At 50.5% G+C, this 21560-nt stretch overlaps 1 protein-coding gene across 4 annotated transcripts in view; it reads left to right on the top strand.

The window, feature by feature from the left end:
- The window catches only part of LOC149354857 (phosphatidylcholine:ceramide cholinephosphotransferase 2-like), a 223544-nt gene that overhangs the window by 42901 nt on the left and 159083 nt on the right, over positions 1–21560 (top strand). The window contains exon 2 of one of the 4 annotated variants that reach the window (XM_089583508.1): positions 16683–16738. The exons of 2 other annotated variants lie outside the window; for them this stretch is intronic. The gene's annotated coding sequence lies outside the window, so the exon portion shown is untranslated. The remainder of the gene's footprint in view (positions 1–16682; positions 16739–21560) is intronic. One more of the 4 variants, XM_089583509.1, reaches the window with a different exon arrangement.

Below are 21560 nucleotides of genomic sequence, written 5' to 3' on the forward strand. Positions count from 1 at the left end.
TGTGGCGTCTAAATTCACTGATTTAAATCAGAAGCTTATCGCACATTTTTGTAAGCGTTGTCGTATTTATCCAGGCCTCTCCGAGCCGCCGCCTGTTCGAGCTTTGCTCCATCTCGTGTGCGAGAGTTGGGTGTGTTGCCGGCCCAAGCTATCCGCTTAGTATTCCCAAGGTGCTATCTCTGGTGCATGTAATGGCGCCTAATGGTGCGCGAGGGTTTCGGCGTCCCGAAATGGGCCACGAGGGCTGCGCGGGAGAGGTGTGAAAATAATTCACCGGCGAAGTTATTGCGAGGTACGGCCTGCTGCGAATCTCGGCTCGGTACTGAGAAAGGTTATCAAAGTCTGCGTCACTCCTGCTCAGACGTATTCCTCGGGGAGGGCATATTGAAATTATCACTGCCTCAATTTGATGACAGCAGTGAGAATTTTAGTAAAGAATGGTTCGAGGTTCGACTGTAAGAAGCGACGGTAGGCCACGAAACGCGTTTAATGTGTAGCAGCCAGCATCTATAGCTGTTTGCCTTTTTTTTTTTGCAGTTGCTAGTATTACTTTCTTTATCGTCGCGAAATTTTAGAGCGAGAACTCTACTTCATGATCAAAGCTGCAAAATCTGTTTCATCGCTGGAGCGTGACCTAAATAAATAAATTAATTTAATATTGCGGAGGCGCGAAGAGATCAGCTTCGCTGGCCACTGCACGAGAGCACAATGCTATCGCCGCTGCCTCGGCACCATGAGAGGTGGCTCATGCACATTCTCGGCCACTCGCACTCGCATTCACTCACTCACACTCATGCCCACTCACACTCATTACCACTCATTCACACTAGCCTCGGTTACATGAATGCTACAGAAGTCGACTCCTGTCAACTTTTTAATGGAAAGAGCAGGTTTTGAGAAGGAAAGGCGTGACTCGTCCTTTACCCTCTTTCTCGACGTTTTTGCACTCTCCCTCGGAAAGTGGAGTGGAGTCGACTTCTGTCGCGTTCACGTAAACGCGGCTACTCGCTCTCGCGTCCACTCACTCACTCACACTCCTAACCACGCACTCACACTCATGTCCACTCGCACTCACAACCACTCACTCACGCTCACATCCATTTGCTGTTTCCTTGTTTGCTGACAACGGAGTGGATGAGAGATTCACTGTTGCGGCCCGTACAGATGCGGTGGTGTGTCGCCCGGGGCTCTGTCGTTCTGTTTGGCCAATTTACACAGTTTCGGTACTCGAAGGAGGTGGTCAGTTATAACGCATCTTCCACGGCCTGAACCACTGTTAATGCATGTGTACTCTCGCGCTTGATGCTGAGACGATGAGCGCCTGTTTAGCATCACCTAAGATGCATAGCGGCGTTTTTCAACGATGCCTAACAGTAAGCGAGGAGTTTAGAGATGCTCAGAAGTGACAAACTGCGGCACGAGTGCACGTATGTACATACTACGCACATATTGCGTTCGAGGTTTGCTCCCAACTGCTTGACACTAGCATGCAGCGCTGCTCCGTCACAGCGCTTCGAGGAAGGAGGAAAAATAGGAGCCTGTTTTGCGCGTGCCGATATGCGCGAATAGGGGGAGGAGTCCGGTCGTGTCCGTACGAGCACTCTCGTCCCTGTTTTACGGCGTCGCATCGCGGCATTCCCTGCACCCGCTGCAGTGGCTCTGTACTTCGGCTGCCCAACATGAGGTCGTGGAATCGAATCGCGGCGGCTGCGTTTCTGTGGAGACGAGACGAATAATCGCCCGTGTACTGCGCGATGCCAGGGCACGTTAAAGGGTCCAAGACGGTCAATCCGGAGACCTCCACTCGGTGGCTGTTCATTTCTCACCCTCCTTCATAGCGCATGCAAAAATCCCTCGTGTATATCCTTTCTCCTAGGTATTTTTATAGCGGAAGCTCTTGAAGCGAAAGTGCAAGACGTAGTAGTTTGTCAAGAGGCGTCCGCGGCGAACACGGAGGCTCGCGCTCTTTCTCCGCTGCCGGGACCGTGTTCTAAACAAAAGAGATATAGCCGCAGAGATGGCCTATAGTCGATTGATCATCCGCCCAGGCCGTATGCGGGAGGTGCGGGGTTCGATCCCCAGTGCCGCCGGGCACTCACCTGTGATACCATGGGGCTGATGCTGGGCTTATATGTGGTGAAATGCCTTGAGAATGGGTATTTGGCCCCACCCTGAGCAGACTAAGAATACCTTGTGCCATGGCGCCTTTTGGCCGTGCTGCCCTTGCGCCATTAAAATCCACCACCGTCGTGATCATAATCGTCATCATGAAAACAAATATAAAGGAACAGCGCGCAAACATCACAATCTTGGAAGAAAAAGGAATAGAGCGAGAAACAGCGCAGCAGTGCGCTCCGAAGTCATAAAACAGTCCCGGCATTCTTGGCGTAGAAACGCCGATGAAAGCCGCGACCATCTTAATGACCAGCTGCTATAAGCAGGAAGCTGCGGGATCAGACACTAAGGGTCCTGCTCTTCGAAGCGGCGCCGCCATGCAAATGCGAGTGGGAGCCCCTGCCGACCGCGTTGCACCGTCCGAAAGCAACAGTGCAAGCAGCCAGGCGCCTGTACGGGTGCTTCGGGGAAAGAAGACATTTGCGACGGGTTCAGAACGTAGCTATCTTCATTCAGTCACGGTGTTAGATGCGCCGAGGATATGGCTGGAGCAGACACGTACTTTGGATGTGAGGAAACTTCCATGGGGTGGGAGGTACATTGCATGACAGGAAACCGTTTCGTTTTGGACACGATTCGAGACCAAGCGACCACGTCGCGAGGCATCTTCACCGATCTGTTGTTCACGCGGCAGTGAAATATGCAGACTAAAACCAACCAATCGAGTCACTTCTGGGAGCATAAGGCCGTGGTATTCATCATTTACAATGAATGGTATCGACGATGTATAAATGGGATAGACACGCGATTTTGTCGTCATAGCTTGCGCTTATAATTCGCTTTAACACGCATGTAATCATCTTTTTTTTATTGTTCTCTGACCTTCTAACCACGCATCACACAGATTACTCGGCGCTCTCTTCGGTGTCTTGCGCTTATTGCATATTTCAATAGGCTTTCCGTTCCCCTTCCTTTCCTAAATTTCCATTCTTCTCTCTGCCTACCTCCTCTTCAATACGGATCAGCTATTTGGAATGGAACCTGCAAGTGGAACAGTGACTGTGTCCAAAGAGTCAGGAAGTTATTGCCCATTTTCGAGCACGGTTTCCGTTACCTGCAAGCAGACACAAGCAGTGGCATAACTTTCGTGACAACTCTCCGTACTCTGCTCTGTCGACGAGTGCGGGCAGAGTTTTCGCTACCTCTATAAGCTGGTTCATCGTGGTGTTTTGTGCGATGGCCTGCTTAGACTGGTTAACGTTTTCGTGCCGAACAAAATTATTCGGTTAATTCTCCCTTTCATAACTGGTGCCTGGTCGAGTCGACATTCTCCTGTTGAGAGATTACTGTCGTTTATAATACGTATTCCGACCGTCTAGACATACGACTAGGCTCTTTTTCCTTGTTCTGGAATAAATTGAATAGCGTTGTATTTTAGCTGCCTTGCACATGTGCACATGATGACTGCTTTATTTTTTTCCTTTTCTCTGGTATGTCTTTTCCTAGTGCGTTGAACTATGCTGCGTTCGGGTGTACTGCATTTTTTCGTTGTATTTTGTACTTGTTTCTTACTATATTTTATTGATCTGCGGGCTTCGCTGAAGAATGTTGTTTTTCATCGTCTTACCAGTTCAATGATCTGTTGTCCTCACTGTTTTTCTTTCCGTGATTACGTATCTACATTGTTATTTTTTGTGTGTGTGTGTGGTGTACCAGTACCACTTGTGTACTGGTACACCATACAGAAACCATACTATAGGAAACTAGCGTTGTTCCTGGGCACCCGAAGTCAAGGTTGGTTTATTCATTATTATTATCATTGACGGCACTAGATGTTCACGTCGTTCGGCAGTCGCGCTCCGAGCGCAGTAGCAAGTTACGCATTCCTGAATAGTTCGTGTAGTGCGGTTAATATACTATGTATGAATGGGCGAGAAAACGTGCACGATTTGCGCGCACGCTACCTTACGCTTGTGTACGTTTCGGATCGAAAACGCCAAATTGCATTTTCATGTTCATAAAAGGCTGTTACTTGCTGACACTGCAAGGCAGCCCTTGATTTTTTTTTTAATGATTATTAAAAAAAAGCATTCGTCTCATCTCAGATAAAAGTACCGGACGTTGTTCGGGCGGGTGTTAGTTGCAGTCCTCGTGTAAACCTTGGGTGGGACGCTGGCTTCGAGGTTGTGCCACGAGTCACTAGTCGGAAAGTCGCCATCTATCCACAGCAGTGGCACGAGAGGCATGGGCCGCTGTCCATAAGAGAAAATAGCGGCCTCGGTTCAAGGGGCAGGCAAGCTCGGAAGCACTGGCGCCAATTGCGGGCTCAGTAAAGGTGCTGTCGCCGAAGCGAATAGCCGCGGCCGTAATGTTGCCGAATAGCGAGAAACGGCCAGCAAACAGCGGCAACGCGCAAACTAGCCAAGGACATTACCCGGACGGCAAGGACAGTTGGGCTGTTTTTACCTCACCCCCCTTTCTTGTCGATATGAGGAACCGACCGCGCAGCTCCCGGGACAGAGGCCAGCTTCGGGTGTCTATCTCGGCCGATAGGCAGGAGTCGGGTGGTCGTTCTCCAGATTCATGGCTGAGCGCGTCGAGTGAGTGGCCTAGCGTGTCGCGTTGCCGGGACATTTCCTGCAGGCCTGTTTACGCGGCCGTTTACTCGTGACGCCTGTTTGGTGGTTCCGCGATGGAGATTTCCTCTCGCCGATAGCGCACAGCGCCGTGTCCCGTTCGCCCGCCGCTGACGGCTGCCCCCGGCCGAAGGTCGTTTTTGTCGTGCGGGGGAGCTTCCCTCAATAAAGCCTAAGTGAGCGACAAAAGGCGGCGCTAAACGCAGCCGCGTCTCCTTCGCCCCCTTCTCCCTTCGTCGTGCATGCTGCTGCCGAGTTGGCGGTCTCGTGCGTGCTTGCGACCCTTTGCATCGACGCAGCGTGTCTGTGATAACAATAAACCTTGTATGCGGAGTTTTCGGGGGAAGTGCGCAGGCAGCAACGATACCTAGCGGCACGTAGTGTCTCGGCTGCGCCTAATGCAGGTGTCAGTTTTCATCATGGTCGCCGACTAGACTCGCGACATCGGTAAGCACCACTTTGACAGCCCGGTCTAGTCACTGTTGTCCTGCAGCAGAACGCCTCAGCGTTACGACAGGGAAGCTGGTGTGCAGCGTGTCAACCGGCGTGTGCGCTCGGGCGTGGGGAGGTACTGCTCGCCATTGTGTCGAGTGCGTGCGCAAGTGTGCTGCCATCTACTGGCATCGCGACGTGCTGTCAGGTATGCGAGTACACGCGGGGTGACGTCGGATAAATTAACGACACCGCGTGCGGTAGCTTCTCTGGTTTCGAGGCAGCTTCTGTCGAGCGGCTAGCTGGTGAGCAAGCGGTGTGCGACACACGGCGAGAGTCGGCATGTATTGTGTGACCATGGCTGGCTGCGCGGTTTGCTGTGCGGCTTGTCGCGGCTGCCGAGTCCTGTACTCGAGCGGGAGCGCAGTGGGAAAGGGATCTGGTGTCGACGCTGCCCACACTGCACGAGAAAAGTGCCTCGGCACTGCGTGCTCGGGTTTTCGCGCCCTTCATTATGCGACGCTCATTCACCCCCCGTCCCCTTGGGTTGGCGCTGTTTCTGTCGCTTGTTTTCCTGCTTTTGTACAGTGCAGGTACTTGTTCGCTTACTGACCGTTGATTCATTCAAACGCGAGCCTACCTTGTGATCTCGTGTTTCATTACCGCCACCAGAGGTCTTAGCAATCTCAGCTACTTTCACTCGGTCGAATGCAACGCGTGTGCTGCTGTGCTCCAAAACAAATTGCCTAATCTGTTATCTTCGCACATCCCTTCTCTCTCCGTTTCTTGCTCTGTCGCCTTCGGCGTCGTGCCATTTCTCTCTTCTGGCGTGACCAAGTAGAGAGCCAGCATTCGGGGACATTTGTACCTGACAGTTGAGTTTCGATCGTCGGGACCCCTTGTCCCGGCTGTGCCGCGAGCTCGCACGCCGACGGCGAGAATCCCCCTTTCGATCCGGGCAGGCAGTCCCGGTCGAACCCGGAGGGAAGACGGGCCAGGACTTCTATCGGCCCCGCTCTCTTCCTTCCGAGATTTATGTGCGTGGTCGCGCCATGCATAAAACACGAGGATGCGAAGCTCGTTCGGCGTCTGTCGTGTCGCGGACGCAGAGGGGTCGCTGCGTGCTCGGGCGGTGGTCGTGCATGCATGCTGCCGCCTCTTCTGTGCGGGGAACAGTCGTCGCGAGCTGGCGCTGGCGATTTGTCGTGGCTTTGAATCCCCCCCCTCCCTCCCCCCTGGACGTCTTATCCGCTGCGACGTGGCGCACCCGTTTCCGTGGGGGACAGCGTTGCCGAAGCGGGCAAACCGTAAGCCGGCAGACAAAAAAAAAAAAAAAAGGAAAGGTGACAGTTGGATTAAATGACTGTGGAAGTCGGTGGAACCCGCAGAGACCTCTTCGCGACGAGTAAGCGCGGATGAGTACCGTCACGCAAAGGGCTTATTAGCTTAACGTTGGGTTCTCCGGGTGTAACCAGGCGGTCTCAAAAACCGGGCTTGCAACCCTGGGACTGAATGCAGAATACGAACCCTTTCGTATTGATCTCTTGAGAAAAGTTGCTTGTTAGCGGTGCGATAAGTCCTCGATAGTCCGGTACAACTCAAGAACGAAGTGGTAGATGCCCATCACATGAGGCCCTCCAACAAATGCGCTCGACCGATTGTGATGTCGTAGTTAATCACCTTCGCACCTGCTATAGTGTGGCATCGCAGGGGACTGGCAGGATCAACGGATTAACCACGGATTAATCGCGGTGTCATGACATTCAGTCGAGGCCATTTGCTGGAGGACCTCCTTTGAAGGGCATCTGCCGCTTCTTTCTTGAGCTGTGTCTGACTACAGTGCATTTCGAGGAGAGCTTTATTACGCGCGCGCTCATATTCTGAACACGAAGTACGGATTCCCTCGTGATTTTTCTCCCCACGTTTATCGCACGCTGCCTCGGAAAACACCCACCTGAATTGAGGCATCCTCATCAATCAGCTGTTCGTCGCCTGGTTGCAGCGTTGCTTCCTTCCGCCCGTATTTTTTAAAATTCTTTTGCAGCGAACTTTAGTCCAGCAGCTACGACGGAATGCGTTGCAACATGACCGATGGGCGTCGTCTGGTCGAGTAAGGAAAGGTATCGGGTCCCCGCGCTCTAGCGAAGACGACAAGAACGAAGCCAACGAGCTCGCCGAAAGGCTAGTTATCCGCGCAGGCCGAGAAATCGCTCGAACGTCGTCCCGGCTACGCAGCCATTGTGTCGCGCGGAAGGGCTGCTCTTAGGCAGCGGAACGATCGGTCCACTTGAAAAGAACGACGAAGTCCTCTTCGAGCATGAAAGACTTTCCGGCCGTCTTCCCTTTACTCCCGTGCTGACAATGGGCGAGGGAGACGGAAAGAGGAATCTGCTGTCGCACGGCGTTTCGCGACTGATTGACTCTCAGCTCGTACATGATCATATGCATGAGGCGGCAGCGGTGGGCACCCGATCGTTCTTTTTATTTACCCTTCCGCCGTTGCCCTGAACAGAAGCTGGCGGTTGAATCAAGCGGGACGGAGCCGCTCTGTGCACTTTTACTCTTTTTTTACCCCCCTTCTGGTTCTCGTTGGCGCGTGAGTCAGCGAAAAGGCGGCGCTTGAAGGGGTTCCCGGAGGAGTGGGGGCGAGGGGGACGGATCGTATACTGCGGGTGGGGCAGTCTTCGGGCCGTGTATCCTCCTGGGCCGATTTGGTAACCGCATCCGAGAACCCCGGACGGCGTGAAGACTGGCAAACGTACAAGTAAATATATAAGGCTTACAGTATGTGCCGTGCTTCAGCGGCTGAGATGGCGAGCTTGCATGGGGCTTCTCCGTGAGACGGACGTGTAGCTTCTTTCGCTCTCACTTGTCACGGATTTAGGGTCGAGAGTTGCTGACACTTCATTGGCGGCGCGCCACGACTTCGCGTCAGAAACGTAGATGTGATCCTGTTCTCGGCGTCTTCTTGATTTTTTCGTGAGTTGGTTCGAATTACACGGCTTCGAGGGATGGCATCGTTTGCGGCTAGTCTTTTTCACCGGCACTGTTCGGTTTTGTTCGTGCACACAAACGTTGTTGTCGCTCGTAACTCATACAGCATTGCACGACATGAAATTTGGACTGCAGAGTCGCGAACCTGGCAGCCAAACCATAAACTCTGGTGTGCGAAGCTATGAATAAGCTTGCGCGTTGCGGAGAGGCTTTAGAGGCCTCGCTGTGCAGTATTCACCCTGGGCTCATTCTTGTCTTGCCAGTTTCAACTGCACAAAACTGTGCTCCTCGATAACGCCCGCAGCGTTAACGCTGTTGACCTTGCAGCGTAAACGTCCAAAGTCGCCGACAAAAGAGCCTGACGCGTCGCAGTCCAGTCGCCTGATATACTGCGGCGCGCTCATATCTGAATCCCGCAACTGCAGCGTGGTTGCGTTTTGTTTCGCGGCCCGATGGCGTGGCCGTTGATCGAACATGATTAATTCTACGCGGCCAAGTTGTTGCCTTGCCAGTCGCGCACCCATTGCTGCAGAGATCCCTGCACTCACAAACTCTGGATTTTCGTGCTGTGTTTATGACTCCGCCTGTTGCCATCCGGTGATTCTTCTCATTTTAGGAGTCCGCACGATACGGGGAAAGCTTCAGCGTACAGTCGGGCCTGCTCAACAACGACGGCAAGGGCAGCACCGGTTACGAGATTTGTACGCCCAATAGCAACCGTATGGCTTCCGTGGGAGGTGCGCGGAATGCGTTCAGGCCGCTGCTTGTATACACTCTTTGCCACGTGCCCTTCCCCCTCACTGCAGAGCGATCTTGTCGCGTGCGCTGTCGTCTGAAGAAAGAAAGAAAATGGGGTTTTATGATCAAATGGCCGTCTTGTGTGGTGGCAGTAGGACCGGTTTAGTAAGCGTGATCCCGTCTCGGATATAAGCCTGCTCACTACAGGAGTTCAAAAGGTCGATGTAAAGGTTAAAAATCTCCTCACAGCTATTACATCTCTGATAGAGTAGTACATATAAAACGCTTGACTGGTTTTGTTGAGCATCCCGCAGAATGCTTTATGGAAGCGGTTAAATTTGCGCTCCGAGGTCGAACGAAAACTCGTTCGTAGGGGTGTGCGAATATCCGGAAATTTCGAATACCCATTCGATTATGCGAACGAATCAAATAGTGTAGGCTTAAAATTATTGGAAGCTAATTGAATATGTCCTCAAGTTTTGGAATACTTTTCGAATAATTGGCGCGAAGGCATGCCGTATTTTTTCTCCCACGACTGTTCCGAAAACAGGCACCATACATGCCTGATACCATGCTGCCACATTCTTTATGCGCCTTATAGAGGGTTCAGCGCCGCGGTGCGGTCGATTCGCGTGGTGGTATTCATAATCCTCACACATGGCCGCCGATACTGGATGATGCGGCAAGGCCCAGGCAGGTTCAGCAAAGCTGGCCATTATGGCTCACCTCGGAGGCCAAGCCTCATACGTAGCTCTCGCCCGTCGCATGCACTGAGATGTGGCGCTAGTTTATTATCTTCCGTTATCAAGAACAAAACACACTTTTCCTATGCGCATAACTTGACTATGAAGTTAATACACTGACTTCGTGTATAGCGACCCCCCAAATGGAGATCAGTGTTGCGTCTTTCAGCAGATGCAGCTACTACTCGGAAAGCTGTTTCTCACATTTTCTTATTGAATATTCACACGAGTAGCGAATACGAGGTCTGTTCGAAAAGTATCCGACCTTTGGCCGTAGAAAAAAAACTGGCATAACTGGAGCGTTGGAAACCTAATCACCTTCAAAGTAGTCTCCTTGGGACTCCACAAACTTCTCCCAGCGGTGCTGCCATTGTTGGAAGTATTCCGAAAAGGCTCCTTTCGGAATGGAGTTTATCTCAGCTGTCGTTGCAGCCATAATGTCATCTCTTGTCTGAAATCGCGCTCCTTTCAATGGCCTCTTCATTTTGAGAAACAGCCAGAAGTCGCAGGGGGCCACATCAGAAGAGTAAAGAGTCTGTTCAACTACAGGAGTCTGGTTTTTCGCCCGAAAAGTCTGAATCAAGTGCGAGGAATGTGCCGGAGCATTGTCGGGATGGATGCGCCAATTTCCTGTTGTCCTCAACACCGGTCTCTTGCGCCGCACAGCACCACGTAGGCGACAGAGGTCATCCCTGTAGTACTCTTTGGTCATTGTTTGACCCTGTGGGTTGTGTACTCGTGGTGTGCCACACAGAGGGTGTCAAAGAAAGCAGTCAGCATCACTTCGACATTGCTGCGCATTTGGCGGGCCTTCTGTGGTCTTAGTGACGTGGAATGCCTCCACTGTGATGACTGGGGTTTGGTTTCCGGGTCGTACCCGTACACCCAAGACTCGTCACCAGTGATTATGGTGTTGATGAAGTCGGGGTCACTGTTTGTGGAATCCAGCATGTCCTGTGAGACTTCAACACTAAGCTGCTTTTGCTCCACCGTGAGCAGCTTCGGCACGAATTTCGCCGCAAATCTCTCCATGGCAAAATCTTCGGTGATAATGGAATGTGCAGAAAAACTGCTGATGTCCACCTCTTCCGCAATTTCTCGGATAGTCATACGACGGTCCCGCATCACCACAGCGTTCACTTCTTCAATGACCTGGTCATTTCGGCATGTTGATCGCCGACCGGAGCGTGGCTCTCTCTCCACCGATGTGCGGCCGTCTTTAAATCAATTGTACCACTGCTTAATCTGTGTGCTGCTCATAGCATCGTCACCGAAATCCGTCTGAATGTTAAGAATGGTTTCCACTTGGCTGTCGCCCAGTTTCTGGCAAAATTTGATGCAGTAGCGCTGCTCCTGTCGCTCCGCCATTTTCCTTGCAATAAAAAACCGACGAGAGCACTGCGCACTGCCTCGCTCAAACGCTGCGTCCCAGAGACTGACGCTATCCGCAGGCGGGAAAAAATTCATGCATGCGCACAAAGGTTCAAGATCAGCTGATGCAAGCGCGCTTGTTTCATATTCATCAGGTGTTCGCAAAAAAAAAAAAAAAAATAGTCTGATACTTTTCTAACAGACCTCGTATTCGTAAAAAATATTCGTTTCGTATATGATTCGGTTCTCTTTCTCTATTCGCTTCGTATTCGATTCGGTTGTTAGCTAAACTGTTCGTGTTCGATTCGGTAGCAAAGCTACACTATTCGTATTCGATTTGCAAAAGTACTGTTCGCCACTCCTGGGCTCATTAGAAAGAGGAATGCATTGACTTTCCAACTGTGTGAGTCGTTGATGTTGGTACAAATGAAAGGAGCAAAAAAAGTGCAGTGCTTCAAACAGTACTTTTGTTCGACTTGCCTGCTTGCGTGAAATTTTTTAGAACTACTGCACCAAAGAAGAGGGCTGTTTCTGCCGCGTTTAGATGAAGTGTTAGCCTCGGTAAGTGCCGAGCGTTTTTAGTGGATAGTTGTTTAGAACCGCGTTATAAAAGAGTCCAAAATGGACAAAAGTGACGCATATTAAAGGCTCAGTATCTTCCAGTCTAAGTGACTGCACTCAAGCATATACGATAGGGCAGATTTATGAATCGTGCATATTTCGTTCGGGTGACCGCCGCTGGCTCGGGATACTCACGTTAAGCTGCGTGTGAGCTTCGCCTATACAGGGTGTCCCAGCTAAATGTAACCAAACTTTTAAAAAAGACGAAGTGCCCTAGCCCAGTGAGACCAACTGAGAGTTGTTGCCAGTCGCATGTCCTAGTCTGCCGTATTTTTTTTATTGTGCAAACGTAATTAATTAGCAGAGAATAATTAACTAACTTTTTAATTATTGCTTTCAGGGAGAAAATGTCAATGCAGGAGTTGTAGATCCCATAGAAAAATAACCATTTGCCGTGTTTGCAACCAAGTACCACTGATAGAGCGTCTGTTATTTGCCTGGAAAGAAAGCCCGCGAAATACAAAAAGAACCACGTGATAGGGAAGCAGTTTCAGCGCTCCCAAACGACCGGTCAAGCAACGACATCCGCTTAATGTTTGCGACGCTGTCCCGAACAGGGTTCGACGCTTTGAGGTGGTGGCGAGATAAACGCCACGAACTGCTTATGCGTCATGGAAAGTAAGCGGGCGCTGCTTTTCAAGGAAGTGAAGCGCGGCTCGCATGGAGCGCTTTTTCACGCGAATCCTCGCCTCGAGTGATAGGCATTTGGCCGTGCCGCCGAACTTGCACCGTCACGCGCTGAAGAAGCGGTCGCCCTAGCGGCCATGCGAGAGTTGCTGGCATATATCTCGCAACCATTGCAAAGCGCCGGACCCTGTTCGGGACAGCGTTGCAAAGATAAGCGAATGTCATTGCTTGACTGGTCGTCTGGGGGCGTTTAAACTGCTTCCCTATCACGTGGTTCTTTATTTATTTCGCGGACTTTCTTTCCAGGCAAATAAAAGAAGCTGTATCAGTGGTACTTGGTAGCAAACACTGCAAACGGTTATATTTCTATGGGATCTACAATTCCTGCATTGACACTTTCTTCCTGAAGGCAATAATTAAAAAGTTAGGTAATTAATCTCTGTTAGTTAATTACGTTTGCATAATTAAAAAATACTGCAGACTAGGACACGTGACTGGCAACAACTCGCAGTTGGTCTCACTGGGCTAGGGCACTTCGTCTTTTTTAAAAGCTTGGTTACATTTAGCTGGGACACCCTGTATGTAGACTGCCTTGCCTGCGAAGGTTAACAGAGGGCTTGCCATTCCGGAGAAAGAGCATTTACTCTCAGTTCAATATTGGCTCATTCATTTATTCTTTAGTTTTCCGCAGTAAAGAAAGCTAACCGCTTTCGCTGTTCTGCAGGATAGAAGGATAAAGAAACGAATCCGGGGGCCGTATTCTGCAACGATCCATTTCCTTTCCATTCCATTCGGTCTCCCATCGACGTAGGGCGTTAGAGAAGACGTCACGCCGGTCGTGACAAAAACGCGCCCTTGATGCCGTTTGCTTGCGTAAGCGCGTCTCGTGCCCGTGTCGCAGTGGCAGACCGCGGGGCCTATACGCCCACGAATGACGGAGCACGAGGGCACGTTTGACACGCCAGACGAGCGTTATCGCCTCTTATTCGGTCTCGGCAAAGAAACTGGGCGTCGCTTGTGCGACGAATTGGCGCAGCGTGGCCCGTGTGGCTCAGCCGGACTGGATGCGCCGTGACCAATGCGGCTGTGTTTGCGATGGACTGTTTGCTTTCCTACCTGCCGTTGCTTTCGGCGCATTGATGCCACGCCCAAGTGGAATGGAAAATGGGATGGATCCTTACAGAATACGGCCCCAGGAGCTTACTCGGTGCCCGTTGTCGCATTGTCCCCGTAAAAAAGGCGCACGATGTGGGAACGGCGAGAACGTCTCCCGCTAGCCGTCGCTGCGCGCGCGCACGTGTGTTCAGATAAGAACAGTAATCGAGGTCCCATGACCATACTTTGTTCTCATTTTAATTTAGCTATGTGATGGGAAATGAAGCCGACAAAAAGGAATGGGCCTTAGTTTTGCAAGGAACTGTAGTTTTATCGCAAAAAAAAAAACGCAAGATGTGGAAAACGACAATTTTGCGAGTTCACAAAATTGCAAGTTTGGAGCCATCTAGAACGAAACAAAATTTTGTCGAAGCTCAGTCGTTTTTTTTTTTCGCTAATTATACTATGCAAGCTTTTTCTGATTGAATTAGCGGCTAAGACATTTTCGCAGCTGGAATTTCTGAGCGAAAAATTGCAAAAATTGCTCAGCAGTGCGTTCCAAAAAAAAAAAAAAGACACATTTTAAGATGACCATTGGACATGTTAAATTGAGAAGTCGAGGTTGAAACTTATCGTCGGTATATTTCGGTCGTGTTTAGGAAAAATTCAGGTCGAATTCGCACTTCGTGTTGCGAAGTTGGAGTAATCGCGTGTTCGAAATTTTAAAAAGCGATATGGCTACCGTTAACGGCTGGCTACAAATTCCCAGTTGCAACCGTGGGACTAGCGGTAATATAGTTTAAAAGTTCACTGTTAGAAATTTGTTAATCTCTTAGTAGTTTACATGATTCACCCGTTTCTAGATGACCGCCAACACTGGTATTACAGTGCTGCAGAAGCCACCTCTGTATAACTCAGAAAACCTATTTTCAAAAGTTCTTGTCCACCTTCCCTGAATGTCGCGGCCGAGCCGTTTGTGACCGGTTCGCAGGCCCCATATCGGGAGGTGCTTTTCCGAGAACGCGCGCGCTGTGTGAAGTACCAAGATGGGAGGGAGGCCATTACGGGCCGGCCGGAGTGATTGCTTCGGGGCACGGAACAAACCCATATGCGACGCTGCAGTGCCGGTGAAGCCCCGCGTGGGTCGGTCGTGCGTTCATCGTTTCCGCCTCTTGTACAAGTGTGCGTGCCTTCCGGCGTGGCGTGCCATCCGATGCCTTCTCGAGTTTTGCATACGGGCAGCCCCCGTACATTATGTCTCTATACTGGCGCGTAAGCAAACATTTCGCGTGGGGCGAGAGCGCGTGTACTGCGTACGCGTCGCGTGAGGAAAAAGGGACGAGGTTGCATTCGTTTTTTGCGGCGCAAGAACGTGTCGGCACAGTGCTGCCACTGGAGGCGCCCAGCCGCTCTTTGTGTGGTTTCCCGGCGGACGAACGAAGGTTTAGACTGTACAGGAAAACAAACGTCGGCACGGTGTGAAAAGAAAGCACCGAGGAAATGGAGCACAGGCATTATGCATGCTAGGACGGTTTCCGTGTAGTTCGAATAACGCGTGCTTGTTAGAAAGGAAGCTTTGCTTTAAGTTCTTATTGCGCCTTAATTTCACTCAATAGCTTTTACCTTTTCGAACGTCGCTGCTTGTGGATGTTTTGCGACCCTAGCCGGTAGTTAGGGGTCCCCCTATTCTAAAACCCTTTTCTAACCGATAGATAGGGCCGCCCTATTCTAGAACTCGCTTTTACTTTTTCGGACGCCACAGTCTGCGGCTGTTTCGCGACCCTGGCCGTTGCTGTTTTGCGAAAGCGGCTGTTGCGCGCGTGTGTTTGCGATGCCCGGTGGACGCGTCGCGGTTGTGTCCCTGCAATGCGACGCCGCGGCGCTCCTGCACTGTCTCCAGGGGCGCTGGCGCAGCGGACGCCGTCGACGGGCGGCGCTGTCGACGGTCGGCCGCTGATTAAATCACTTTCTCGTTAACGTCACTTCGTTCCGACGAGGCATCTATCCATGCCAGAGGCGACGTCGAGCAGAGGTCTTTGGCGTCTCCCTTCGTTTGTTGATTTCTGGGGCTTTCGAGAGGGCGCGGCGTTTGTGCAACGCCGTGGCGCGCTGACGTGGCAGACCAGCATGAGTTTGCGGGTTCACAGGAAAAAGGGAAACTTGAGTGAGCACATGAGGAAGGAACAGGCGCTTGCGTTTGATACAGGTGAATCGAACAGCATGTAGGATGTTTTGAGAGAATTGAAACCTGCGAAACAGCGTTTATAATTTTTCAGAAGTATTGTGAGTTTGCCGTAAGGCTTAATAACTTGTTTGCATATCTGAATGCCAGCGCATCTTATGAAGGTCTGCTTAACGACGGTGTCCTGCAGTCTGCAATCACTCAGAAATATGCTAGTATGAATGTGAGTTCCATGAATACCGCCTCCATTCTTGCTTCGAACAGAGTCAATCAGAACGTTGCATGGACTCAGCAGCGCCTTTCCTCATTTAAAGCTTCGGGCAGCGGTGTAGCGTATGTTGAGTGGCTATAAGGAACGCGGCGGGCGCAACGCTGGGTTCATTCGCCCCGACTTTGCAGATTAAAAACTGAGCGGGTTCTGTCTGGGCTGTTGAGCGATAGGCTTGGGTTGCGGGCCGCGCAAGCGACCCTCGCCTGCCCGGTCCGTATAGGCATGAGTCAGTGTCGCTACAAAGCTGGACTGCGATGAATGTTCCACCGTTTGTGGCGGATTTAGAGCCGCCAAGAATAATCGCTTGTAGAATTCGCTCTGGGGCCATATTCTGAGCTGCACGTTTTCTGTTGACCATTTCGTGTCCATTTGGGCCTCGGTCGTTGGTCATTCAGATATACCCGCGGCTTTCAAGCCTCAGTGGAAAGCGACTAGGCCATTGGGTGGATGGCGACCGAGCCTCAGCATTGGCTCCATAGCGCAGCCAATGGCGGCCAGTGGTGTCTGGTCCGGTCTCCTGCTGTTGACAGAGCGCTGCGATGCACCCCACCATTGGCTGCATATGGCATCCAATTTCATCCAGTGGTGAGGTCTGGTCACCAACCACCCAATGGCCGGGTCTCTTCTCACAGACGCTTGAAGGCCGCGGGTGTACCTGAGTGACCACTGAGAGAGTACCAAATGGACGAGGGGCGGACAACGGGATCTGGACGGCTTATAGAATACGGGTCCTGGCTACCTTTTCGTCGCTCCTGACCTTTTAGCATTTTTTTTTCACGGCCGGTACATTGCTGCGCATGAGCGAGCAGCGTTAAAAAATGGACGTTCAAAATGTTTTTCTTCTTTCTTTTTTGCAGCAGTGTACTTCAGCAACACTCGTCGACGCACCCCTGGCCCTTGCGCACTTTTTTCAGTAAGTGCAAGCACTTATTTCATAGGCATGGTGAAAATCGCACGACAATCATCGGAAGGTCAGAAACAGTTTGACCCAAATGCCGAAACCGTAACTATGCGAGCTTTTTTTTTTGGATATAATACGTTCGTCGAGAAAGGACGTGGCCAACACCGCCGCCAGGACAGAGTGAACCAATCTGGGTACCCCACGCCGTTTGAAAGAATGCGTTTTAAGAAAAGGGCCAACTAGAAGACCTATTCTCATTAATATGAACCAAGTGCAGCGATCCAATGGGACGCTTAAAGGGCCACTGACCAGGGTCCGGACATTTTTGAAAAACGAGCCCACTGCATAGATGAGGCATCGAAGATAACCTCTGCAAAATACTAGAGCCATGCGCGCCCGAAAAGCTGCGAAAATTCAAATCAAAGCCCGTTCGTTCTTTCCTTCCTTCAAAAACGGGCCCGGCCCACTACTCTGCACCCCGCTGACGTCAAGGGGGGCTACTTTCGCTAAAGGCACTCCATTGGTGCATCGTTCTGACTGACGGGAGAAGGTTGGGCGTAGCCTTGGCGTCGCGTCGTCTGCACAAGGCTTTCCGCAGCGCCTTCTGTTCTGGCTCATGCCTACAAACCCGCATGAAGGAACAAAAAAAAAAAAAAACTGCGGAGGGAGCGTGCGGCGACAGCCTTGAACCCTAGCCATAAAAAGTAAAAAAATAGTAAAACTGAGGGAGTTGGTTCGCCCCCCCCCCCCCCCCCCCCGCCGTGATCCCGTCACGAGACGCTCTGCGTGCGCGCTCCCTTCTCAGTTTCTTTTCTTCTATGCGAGCCCCCCAAAACAAGGTTTTAATTAGTAGTGCAGCAGAGCTTTTCCCTCGCTCGCCCACTTTACCGCTCCGCACACATACCGCTTATCTTTCGTGCATCTTGCGTACGCCTTGACTCCAATGAATGACATATGCTTTGGAGCGGAGAAAAGACACAAACACACAGAACACAAACACGCATGGAGAAAAGCAAACGGGCGGTTGCCGGGTCCGCGCTTCGCCGTGTGTTTCGAACACAACCGACTTCCGCCCCTCCGCTCGTGAAACGGTGGGGAGGCCTAAAAGAAAATGAAAAGGTGGCTCGTTAACTGGGAATGACAAACAGATGTATGAAAGGATGCGCTCGCTAACAAGTCTAGGTGGTCGAGCCGATCGCGCCTCTCGATCGTTCAGTGTGCGGAGAAAATGCAAAAACCAAGAAAAGAATTCTATTGAAGGCGGGGCCATGACGTCGCCCTGTGACGCACTCCACAGACACCACGCCTCCGGCTTACACCGGAGAAGGAAGGGGTGATTTTGCCTTGCCGAGCCTACTCGACGAGGAGCGGGAGAGAAAAATTTCGAGGAGGGAATGGAAGGAGAGGAGGCTCGCTCAAAGCGAGGTAGAGAGTGTCTGCTGGCCGCGGGTGGGCAGGGGGCCTTTAAGAGCGCATCACGTGTGTCAAAAATCCGCGCACTGCGTTGACCGTTCTCTGTTGTGAGCTTTCTTACTAACTATACCAGGTGTCCCAGCTAAATGTAACCAAGCTTTTAAAAAAACACGGGGTGTCCTAGCCGTCTGAAACCAAATGAGGGTTGTTTAGAGTCGCGTAACCTAGTCTGCAGTATTTTTTTCGTTCTTCAAGGTTGACGAATTAGTTAAGCTTAATTAACTAACTTTTTAATTATTCACTTGAGAAACAAAGTGTCAATGGAAAAGTTGTAGATCGCTTTGAGAAACAGCTTACTGAGACATTTGCAGCAAAGTAATATTTACGTAAAGTAGTTTTTTTACCGGCCTTTAGCCATAACCCGCACATTAAGAAAAAGCTTCCACATGACTACTGTGCACTTCAACGTCCCAAACGCGCCTTGAAGAATAAAATCCATTTTTCCTGAAGTCCTCGATGAGACTCTGGGTGCACATTGGGGCAGAGAAGTGAGCGAGCAGCTGGTCACGTGACAACTTTCTTTGAAGGCCAATAAATGAAGCTACGTAAATCGTAACTTGGCCGCCGCGGTGGCTCAGTGGCTATGGTGCTCGGCTGCTGACCCAAAGGACGCGGGTTCGATCCCGGCCGCGGCGGCTGGAATTTCTTTGGAGGAGAAATTCTAGAGGCCCGTGTACTGTGCGATGTCAGTGCACGTTAAAGAACCCCAGGTGGTCGAAATTTCCGGAGCCCTCCACTACGGCGTCTCTCATGGCCTTAGTCGCTTTGGGACGTTAAACCCCATAAACCAAACCAAACGTAACTTGACGGAAACAGCACTACTAGCGGTTTTTCGAGGTCATCTAAAATTTTTGCAATGACACTTTCTTCCTGAAGTTATTAATTAAAAAGTTAGCTAATTAAACTTAACTAATTAATTAACTTTGAAGAGCAAAAAAAAAATACTCAAGACTAGGCCATGCGACTATGAACAACCCTGAGTTGGTTTCACTGGACTAGGACACTTCGCCTTTTTTAAACGTTTGGTTACATTTAGCCGGGACACCCGGTAGATAAGTATGTATAATTGTATTATATGCATTATATATAACTGATATAAACATATTTATATATTTTTGTTGCTGTTTAGCGATGGAGGTGAACAGGTACAAAGGAACTGGTGATTAGGAGCGTTCGAGGACCCGAGAAACAAGCTACAAACGCCGAACAAAACGTGCGACTAAACCAGGTGCTCTAAGAGTGGCCTCTGTGGCTCATTTTGTTTCCTTGGGGTGCTTTTTGGACTCCCCAAGCGCCCAGCACCACGAGTAGTTCAATCGCCACCTTTCCTGTACATATTTAGGAACTAATCATGAAGTGTTTGCAAAGCAAGCGGCTTTAGTACACAGCTAGTCGTAATTAACTCTGTTTGGCCACTTCTAAAACGAATGGGAAGGGGGAGGAGGTGCGGCATGCTTTTTTTTTATGCGAAGCATATTACTAGAGCTACACTACAGCCCGTCGAGCGCGGCGGTGGAGCTACCATTGACCTTTAGCGTGACCACGTGACACCACGTGACAACATGACATCACAGCAGAGGATAGATGGGCTGCCGGCTCGCGCGGTCGGCCGCGGCGGTGGAGGCTCCACATCAGATGCGCGGCGGCTGACCACGTGACAACATGACGTCACAGCAGAGGAGAGATGGGCTGCCGGCTCGCGCGGTCGGCCGCGGCGGTGGAGGCTCCACATCAGAGGCGCTGCAGCTGACCACGTGACGCTACAGCAGCGGTATAAAGCTGAGCTTGCCTCGTTCTCCGGGCACTTACGAGGCGGCCAGGTGTTGGGACGCCGCCTAGAAGCAGGGCTGATTTGAACGAGAAGCGAAAGCTTCAGCGTGCCACAGAGACCGATGAAGAGCGGGATGAACGTCAACCAAGGAAAGCCATGTATTACCAAGCCTAGCCATCAATATGCTTCGCATCTGACTAGGCTTAACCTTAGCTAAGCCTCAGCCATTTTTTGCATGCATTGTAAGCAGTAAGATACGGAAGCTAAGCAAGGTGCGATTCCTCAGCACCTCTTGAAAGCGGGCGGGGTTCCTGGGGCTAAAATACCGAGAACCCCTCGACTGAAGGGTTTGTGGTGCTGCTGAAGTGCACACTTAAGGTGGGGCTCTTTTCAGGGTGGAAACGAGCTGCAGGCGCGCTAGAAGGGTGTAAGAAGTACGCAAAAAAAAAAATCTGCAGTTAACAGGGTACGGGATAACGACACTAGCGTGCTTAGGAGTACTGTGCATGCTCGATGATAAGTGCACTTAGCAAATATGGCCCAGGTTGCGTAGAATCAACGAGATGCGCCGTGAGCATTTGAAATTAAATGTGCCTCCAATCCTCGTTGTTTCGAGAAGGTTTTATGCCAGAACATTAAAGGCGAAAGGTTGCGCTCATGTTGTTCTTTCTTTATGTTGAACGTGGAGGTCGCCTAAAATAAAATAGTCAGATTGAAATGGTCTAACTATACTGCATCATATCTGTAAGAGCCAAACACCGTTTTTATATATTAAATACTCAAAAAAAAAAGATCTCGTATTTTTTGCTTTACAACATTGTTATAGCTCATTTTACATGTGGAAAATAACAACGTATCGCAAAATATTGCCGAAATTTAACTGATAGATGGGTGTAAAACTTGCTTTCTTCTCGATTTTTGTTAGTATACATCTGGATAGTTAAAAAAAATCCTCAAGCGTTGATTTAATTCTCATGGTACATGAGTTGAGTTACGTTGGAAGCAGTTTCGTTTTTACTTTTCTTTCGGCCTTACACAGCCTGCACTCTAAGCAGAAAGGAGTAAAAAGGGAGTGAAGTTGTCCTCTTCCACACACACTTTACGAAAGGGAGTGTGCTAGGGGTCAGCTTACTTCCTTTATTTACTTCCACATGGGCGTATTCGTGTTTAATGCGCTATAAGACTAGCGCCAGAACAGTTTGTGTTGAACATCTTTGCTTCGTGTTCCGCATTCAGGGTCTGCTCCGTGCACTGGTGCACTCATACGACCACTGTTTGTGGATGGCAATACCGTTCCACATTTATCTCTCCGTTAGCTTCCCTTAAGAGGACTGAGAATAATGCCCTGAGCACTTCTCGATCGGCAATTTATTTTCTGGAGTATTTTGTTATTTTTCCCCTCTTTCACCTGATCCCATTTTCTACGTGGTGTCGTTGGGTGGCCTTCATTTTGCGTCTTGTGTCAACTGACACTGTTTCTTGAATATTTGGTGTTAATATGAAGAGAACCCGCAGCGCTTTCGGTTCAACACCATTGTGGTTAGATGTGGGGACATGACTATGTCGTGGCTTCGGAATGGCCTATGGATG

This window comes from Amblyomma mixtum, chromosome 3, assembly GCF_055824585.1.
Source record: "Amblyomma mixtum isolate Tamu chromosome 3, ASM5582458v1, whole genome shotgun sequence".
Taxonomy (NCBI): domain Eukaryota; kingdom Metazoa; phylum Arthropoda; class Arachnida; order Ixodida; family Ixodidae; genus Amblyomma; species Amblyomma mixtum.